This window comes from Orcinus orca, chromosome 1 (assembly GCF_937001465.1).
Source record: "Orcinus orca chromosome 1, mOrcOrc1.1, whole genome shotgun sequence".
In the NCBI taxonomy this organism is placed as follows: domain Eukaryota; kingdom Metazoa; phylum Chordata; class Mammalia; order Artiodactyla; family Delphinidae; genus Orcinus; species Orcinus orca.
The window spans coordinates 191,848,516-191,854,552 of record NC_064559.1 but is presented as its reverse complement, the minus strand read 5'-3'; positions in this window follow the sequence as shown (position 1 = coordinate 191,854,552).

The following is a 6,037-nucleotide window of genomic DNA, read 5'->3' as shown; positions in this document are numbered from 1 at the left end:
AAAGAAGGCAGGCAGCCCAGTGACCTAGCTAACATTCTCCTCCCCTGGCTGGAGTCTGTCTGCTGGAGGCTGAGCAGAGGGGGCTGCAGCTAGGCCCCCGCAGGCGTGTAAGAAAAGGCCATCCTGTCTCTTCTTTGTCGCCTCTACCTTCCCCTGCCTTGGGGGCTTGGAGACCCCTGAGTTCTTCCTCCTTGCTGTCTTTCCATGCTGACCCCCAGGGACTGCTCAGCTAAGAAAATGTTTATAAGGCAGTGGATTCCAGTTTGAGAGCCAGAGCCTCCCTGGCCCCCGCCCCCGCCTGGGCAGCAGGGCCCGGCCAGACAGCTCCTAACGCTGGCCCACCTCTGGTATCTCCCCCAGGACACCTGTCAGGATTTTGCCATCTCCTGCACAGCCTGAGGGGAGCTAACAGGCCTCTTTGCAGAGGGTTGGCTGGTAAGACTGTATCTCCCTGTCAGCCAGCACCGCCTGCTCCCCTCACACACTGTTTCCTCCTCATCGCATGCCTCGCCATCCCCACGGAGCCCGTTCATCTGTCTGGTGTGTGGTGTGGTGTGTGTGCTGGCCGTGGTGGGGCCCCCAGGACTCCCCCCTAAGCAGAAGGGCCGGGGTGTTGGGGCAGGTCTAGAAGCCCAGCCCCACTCTGGACTGAGGAAGTGGCTTCGCACAGAGCAGCTCCCCAGCTGGAGCAGGAGGTGAAGAGCGAGGTCGGGGAGAGGATGCGCACCTGCTCCGAGGTGCTGGGGCCCCTTCGGGTGGTGTCCTGGTGTGCAGGGCCCTTGATCACTAACACTGTGTCCTGGCTTTCTGTCCCTGCTGAGCTTTCTCTCACCTGCCCTTTTTCTCTCCTGCTTTGTTGCCTGCTGCCCGAGCCTTGGCCCTTCTGTGGGGAAGAGGCAGGTGCTGTGGCACCCCTGTGGGCCTCCTCTCTCCTCCCGTCTCGCTAACCCTCTCTCTTCTCCCTCTTTGCTCTCCTGCCCTGGATCTCCAGTTTGTGCGGGGGCTTAAGGACCTCCTGAAGACCACTGCTCTCTGCCTCTCCAGGAGCGGCCTGGGGGGAGCCAGGCACCCGGCACCTCCACCTGCCTAACCCGGGCCACCGTCTGTGCCTACAGGGTCTGCCCCCAAGCCTGCCCCACACGTGTTCTCACTAGGGCCCCCCATAGGAGGCAGGGGCTGGCCTCTCTGCCCCCGCCCCCCTCCACGCGGCCAGTGTAGAAAGCCATAAAGCTGCTGTCGGCACGATGACATAATACTATGCTGAAACTCGCCCTCCCCTCCTCCGCTCTCCTTCCCCTTCCCCGGAACTGTAAGGAGTCAGGACTCTAGGAATCTTGCCTTAGAGCCTGCCCAGCCCCAGAATCAGGCACAGCTCTAGTCGAGCCGAGCAGGTTTCTTCAAGGAGCCGTCTGGGGTGCTGACAGATGCTGCTGAACAAGTTCGGTGACTGTCCCAAGCACAGCTGGTCTGACGCTGTTCCCACGGCGCCACCCCCACCCCCCCCACCCCCCCCACCCCGAGCAGGTAGGACGCCAGGAGAATGCTTGTACCCTTTGCTCCAGGCACTGAGGGACTGAGCTGGCTCTGGCAACCCCGTGCTCTCCAGAGGAACTAAAGGAAACCAGGCCGGGCCTAGGAAGTCTGCTGAGCCCATGGGCGTGCGGTGGGTGCTGCTTGTCTGCTGTCCTGTACCTTTTTTAACCAAAATAAAGATTTCCCTCTTCTTGCCATACCGTTGGCTGTCTGGTACCACCTCTGCTTTGGGGTCCAGGGCTGGGGCCTGTGATGGACCTGCAGAACACCTGGCTCACCCTCATTGCCAGCCTTGTCAGCTGGTCAGTGCTGTCCTGGGGATTTAAAAAAGAGGCACAGCGAGCCAGAAGTGACACAGGCAGAGTGGCTAGTGTCATCGTCACCCTGCCCCTCTTGAACTCCTGGTCTCAGTTCCAGAGACCTTAGCTGACCTCTGAACTCGGAAAGGTCCCAGCCTAGGCTGGGACAGAGGGTTTAACTCCAGTCAGGGACCGTCACACCCCTGAACTGAGCCCAGCCCAGGGTAACAATGGAACCTTCCCTTTCCCCAGCTGCTGCCCCACATCGAGATACACACACAGTGTTCTAAGAGCTAAAAAATAATTACGGTGGCCATTTAGCAAGGGCTTGCCCATTCTCTTCCCTAAACCTATGAAGAAGGCAATGACAGCCTTTTTACAGGTGAGGGAACAGAGGCTCAAGAAAGGCACGGAAATTTCCCAGGGTCTCCCAGCTGATGAATCCAGGATTTGAACCTGATCTCTGCCCCAACCTCTGACCCTTCTGCACCACCCAAGGAATGAATTTGGCTGCTGTGGGAGGAGGGGATCTCAGGGAGAAACCCTAAAATTAGAGAATGTCATTCAGAGCCAACAGGGGGCTTAGTGATGATCTGTGTTGGCCTCCTTGTACTGATGGGGAAACTGAGGCCAAAAGGCAGGAAGGGACCTGCTCAAAGCCTTATAATGGATGCAGTTCCACACCCGGACCTTATTCCATTCTCTTTCCAGTAATTCCACACTGTGTCCTCGACTGGAATGGCCTAGGAGACGTAGGGTACGCTAAACAGCAGCACCTTGAGGAAGAAAAGACTCAGAGAGCTGAGTCACTTAAAAGTAATCTCTCTCCCAAAGGCAACCAACTAGTACCGTGAGCTCTTAGCTGAATAACTGAACCCTTGTTCACAGCTAACCAAGGGAGAAGGTGCCAGTTTCTCCAGTCACCTGTTTAATTTGATCATTCCAAGACTGAAAAAATTTCCTAGGAAGTTCTTTCTGAAATCTAACCAGAATCCCTCCTGCTACAATCAGAGCCCTAGCCTTTTTCTCAATGGAGGTAGCTATCTTCTCTATGCCACAACCCTTCAAAGGCTGTTATTACTGGCTAAGACGGATTGGTTGTCTGTGAGACCAGAGGCTTTGATCCTGCTGGTAGGATGGATGCTATATGGGAGGGTGGGGAGGTAGCAGGCAGGATGAGGAAAGCCCCTTTGGGCTGCAGCCCCCGCTTCTGTCCTGCTGACTCAGGTGGCTGACAGTGGAACTCCGTGCCCTGCCAGGGCCTGCTGCCTCCTGCCTGCCTGGGCTCCTGGACTTGGGAAAGGGAGGCCTGGAGGCAAAGGGAGGTGCCTGAGACAGGAACTGAGTCAGGACCGACAGGCCAGAGCAGGCAGGAGGTGTTAGGTAGCCTGGCCTGCTCATCACTGTGCTGAGGGCATAGAGCTTGTGGTGTGAACCATCAGGTCTCCTGGCTTGAGTGGTAGGAAGAGCATGCTTCCTCCCTTGCGACAGAAGCATCTCCAAAATTCCTAGGCCTATCAGGCCCTGCCCTCCAGGTTTCTAGTGTTCTGGGATCTCCTGCTTTCCCCCAGGACTTGGGAAAGCCTGAGCTGGATGACTAATACGAAGGAAGGTCCTTGAGGGCCCAGCGCCTGCGCAGGCCAGAGGAATGTCTGGGCTGGAGAGCGAGGAGGCAGTGCTGAGCGAGTGCATCTGACCATTCATTCGTCTTCTCTGCAGCTGGGCAGGGTCTGGCCTTCGGCTGAGGCCTGGTTTGAGGTCCTTCCTTATTTCATAGAAACCAGCTCCATATTAGTGCTTTGAGTGTGTATGTTTATAATAATAAACATTATTATCATGTGGATTTTTTTTCACACAATGTTAATAGTTACCATCCACTCTACTAAGTGCTTTCCTCACAACAAGCCCCGTTTTATACTTAGGAGAACTAAGGCTCACAGAGGTTGTCACTTAGACAAAGCCACAGCAGCTTGTGAGAACTGAACCCAGGCAGTCTGATTCCAAAGATACTAGGCTATTCTGTCTGTCATAGAAAAATAATACACATTCACCATTGGTAACCTGAAGATACTAGGAAAATCAAAAGAAAAAAAACCCCACTTAGACTCCTACTACCTTAAGATATACTCTGTAAATTGGTACTTCAGTGTATTTTGTTTCTAGCGTTTTCCGTGTCAGTGATCTAAGCAAAGCCTTCGGGATGGCAAGCCTAAAATCCCTTCTGCTTCCTTGGCAGATCTCATCTTTGGGCCTCAGAGTTCTGGCCTCAGAGTCCCTCCAGGAGGGGAGGGTGGGTATTCAGACACCAAGAGGAACTGGGGACGGACAGGCCTGTGAAATAGTCCTGGTTCAAGGATTAAACTGGTTGGGGCCCAGAGAGAGGAGCCCCACCCCTGAGTCCCATCTGAGCTTTGGCTAGGGGTGGAGCAGATAAGCAGGAACACACCCTCATAGGTGCAATGCCAACACCTTTAGGTGAAATTCTTGGCTGACACAAAGATAGCACCTCAGTGAACAGGGACAGAAGATTGGCAACAGAGCAGTCTCCATCTCTGAGGCCTCTGCCAGGGGTCAGGGGTGGGGCCATGGTCAACGGGAAGGGGCAGGGAAACTTCTGAGAGGCAGGCTGGGGAAGGCAGCACTCAGCTAGGACTGCTGCCCCGTAAAACAAAATGGCCTGTGTATGGGCTTCCCTGGTGGTGCAGTGGTTGAGAATCTGCCTGCTAATGCAGGGGACACGGGTTCGAGCCCTGGTCTGGGAAGATCCCACATGCCGCGGAGCAACTAGGCCCGTGAGCCACAACTACTGAGCCTGCGTGTCTGGAGCCTGTGCTCCACAACAAGAGAGGCCGCGATAGTGAGAGGCCCATGCACCACGATGAAGAGTGGCCCCCGCTTGCCACAACTAGAGAAAGCCCTCGCACAGAAATGAAGACCCAACACAGCCAAAAATAAATAAATAAATAAATAAAATAAAAAATAGAATAAATAAAAAGCCAAGCATTTAAAGCCCTTTAAAAAAAAAAATGGCCTGTGTGACAGCCACCTCCTTTTTTTCGGTCCTGTCTCTCTCCCCGGTTACTAGCACCCCACCCTGGGGAAGCAAACTGGGCAGAGTACCCAGGTGGCCTGCTTCCCAGCCTCTGACAGAAGGCGGGCTGAGTCAGGCACCAAAGTGGGATAGTCAGTGAGCTGGGTCCCCACCCTCTGTGAGCCCCACTGATGCATGATGGCAGGTGGCTTGGAGGGGCGAGGTGACCTGGTGTGGAGAGCCAGAGGGTAAGTGCTCAGACAAGTGGCAACAGGCCACAAACTTGAAAGGGAAAATTGTGCTGTGATGGGGAATGTCTCCAAAAACCTACTGGGTGACTGATTACAAAGACTGGGCTGGGGCGTCAGAAGCCGATCGTTAAACACCTCATTAAGTGGCACCCTGAATGCTGCTGCTTGTGCATTTTGGGAGCTCAGAGGGGACAGGACCCTGAGGGGGAGTGAGGAGTGGGGGATGGAACTATTTCAGGTAGACTCTGGAAGAAGCCTGCATCTTACTTCTAAATACAGCCTGGAGCTCACAAGTCAGAAGCCTTGATGGGAGAGAAGCCAAAGCTGTGTGACCCTGAGCAAATCTCATCCCTCTCTGAGCCTTAGTAGTCCCATCTCTGCAGTGGGAGTAGTAGTCACAGTCCTGCCCATTTTGCAGAGACACAGCAGATACTATAGATCATGGGTATGAAGGTGCTTGGGAAACTACAGCCCTACCTAAACAATGAGTTATCTCACCTGAACCAATGGGGGAAATGTACCTGGCAGGATCAGGAACCCCATCCTCCTGCACCTGGCTTCATGGGCTCTGCCTAGGCCCACAGCGGTCAGGTAGCTGAAGCCATCCTCAGCCCCTGGAAGGACACGGTGAAGGAGGATCTGATTCGAGAAACTGGGGCAGCTACCTCATGTGGCAATGTAATGGAAACCCTGAACAAGAGGGGGCAGCCTGGAGGCTGGAGAGGTGTCGATGCAGGTGTGGCCAACGCCCAGATTTCTCCTGCTGACTGTCCCAATGACTCACACCACATCCCAGCCCTTTCACCTTTAAGGAAGAGCCGGAAAGGGTGTGGTGGGGAAGAGGAGAGGAGGCAGGTCTGGGGCCCCAGTCCCGCCCTCTGCCCCTCCCCACCCTGCTGTGGGCCTGGCCTTCCAGCCAAAAG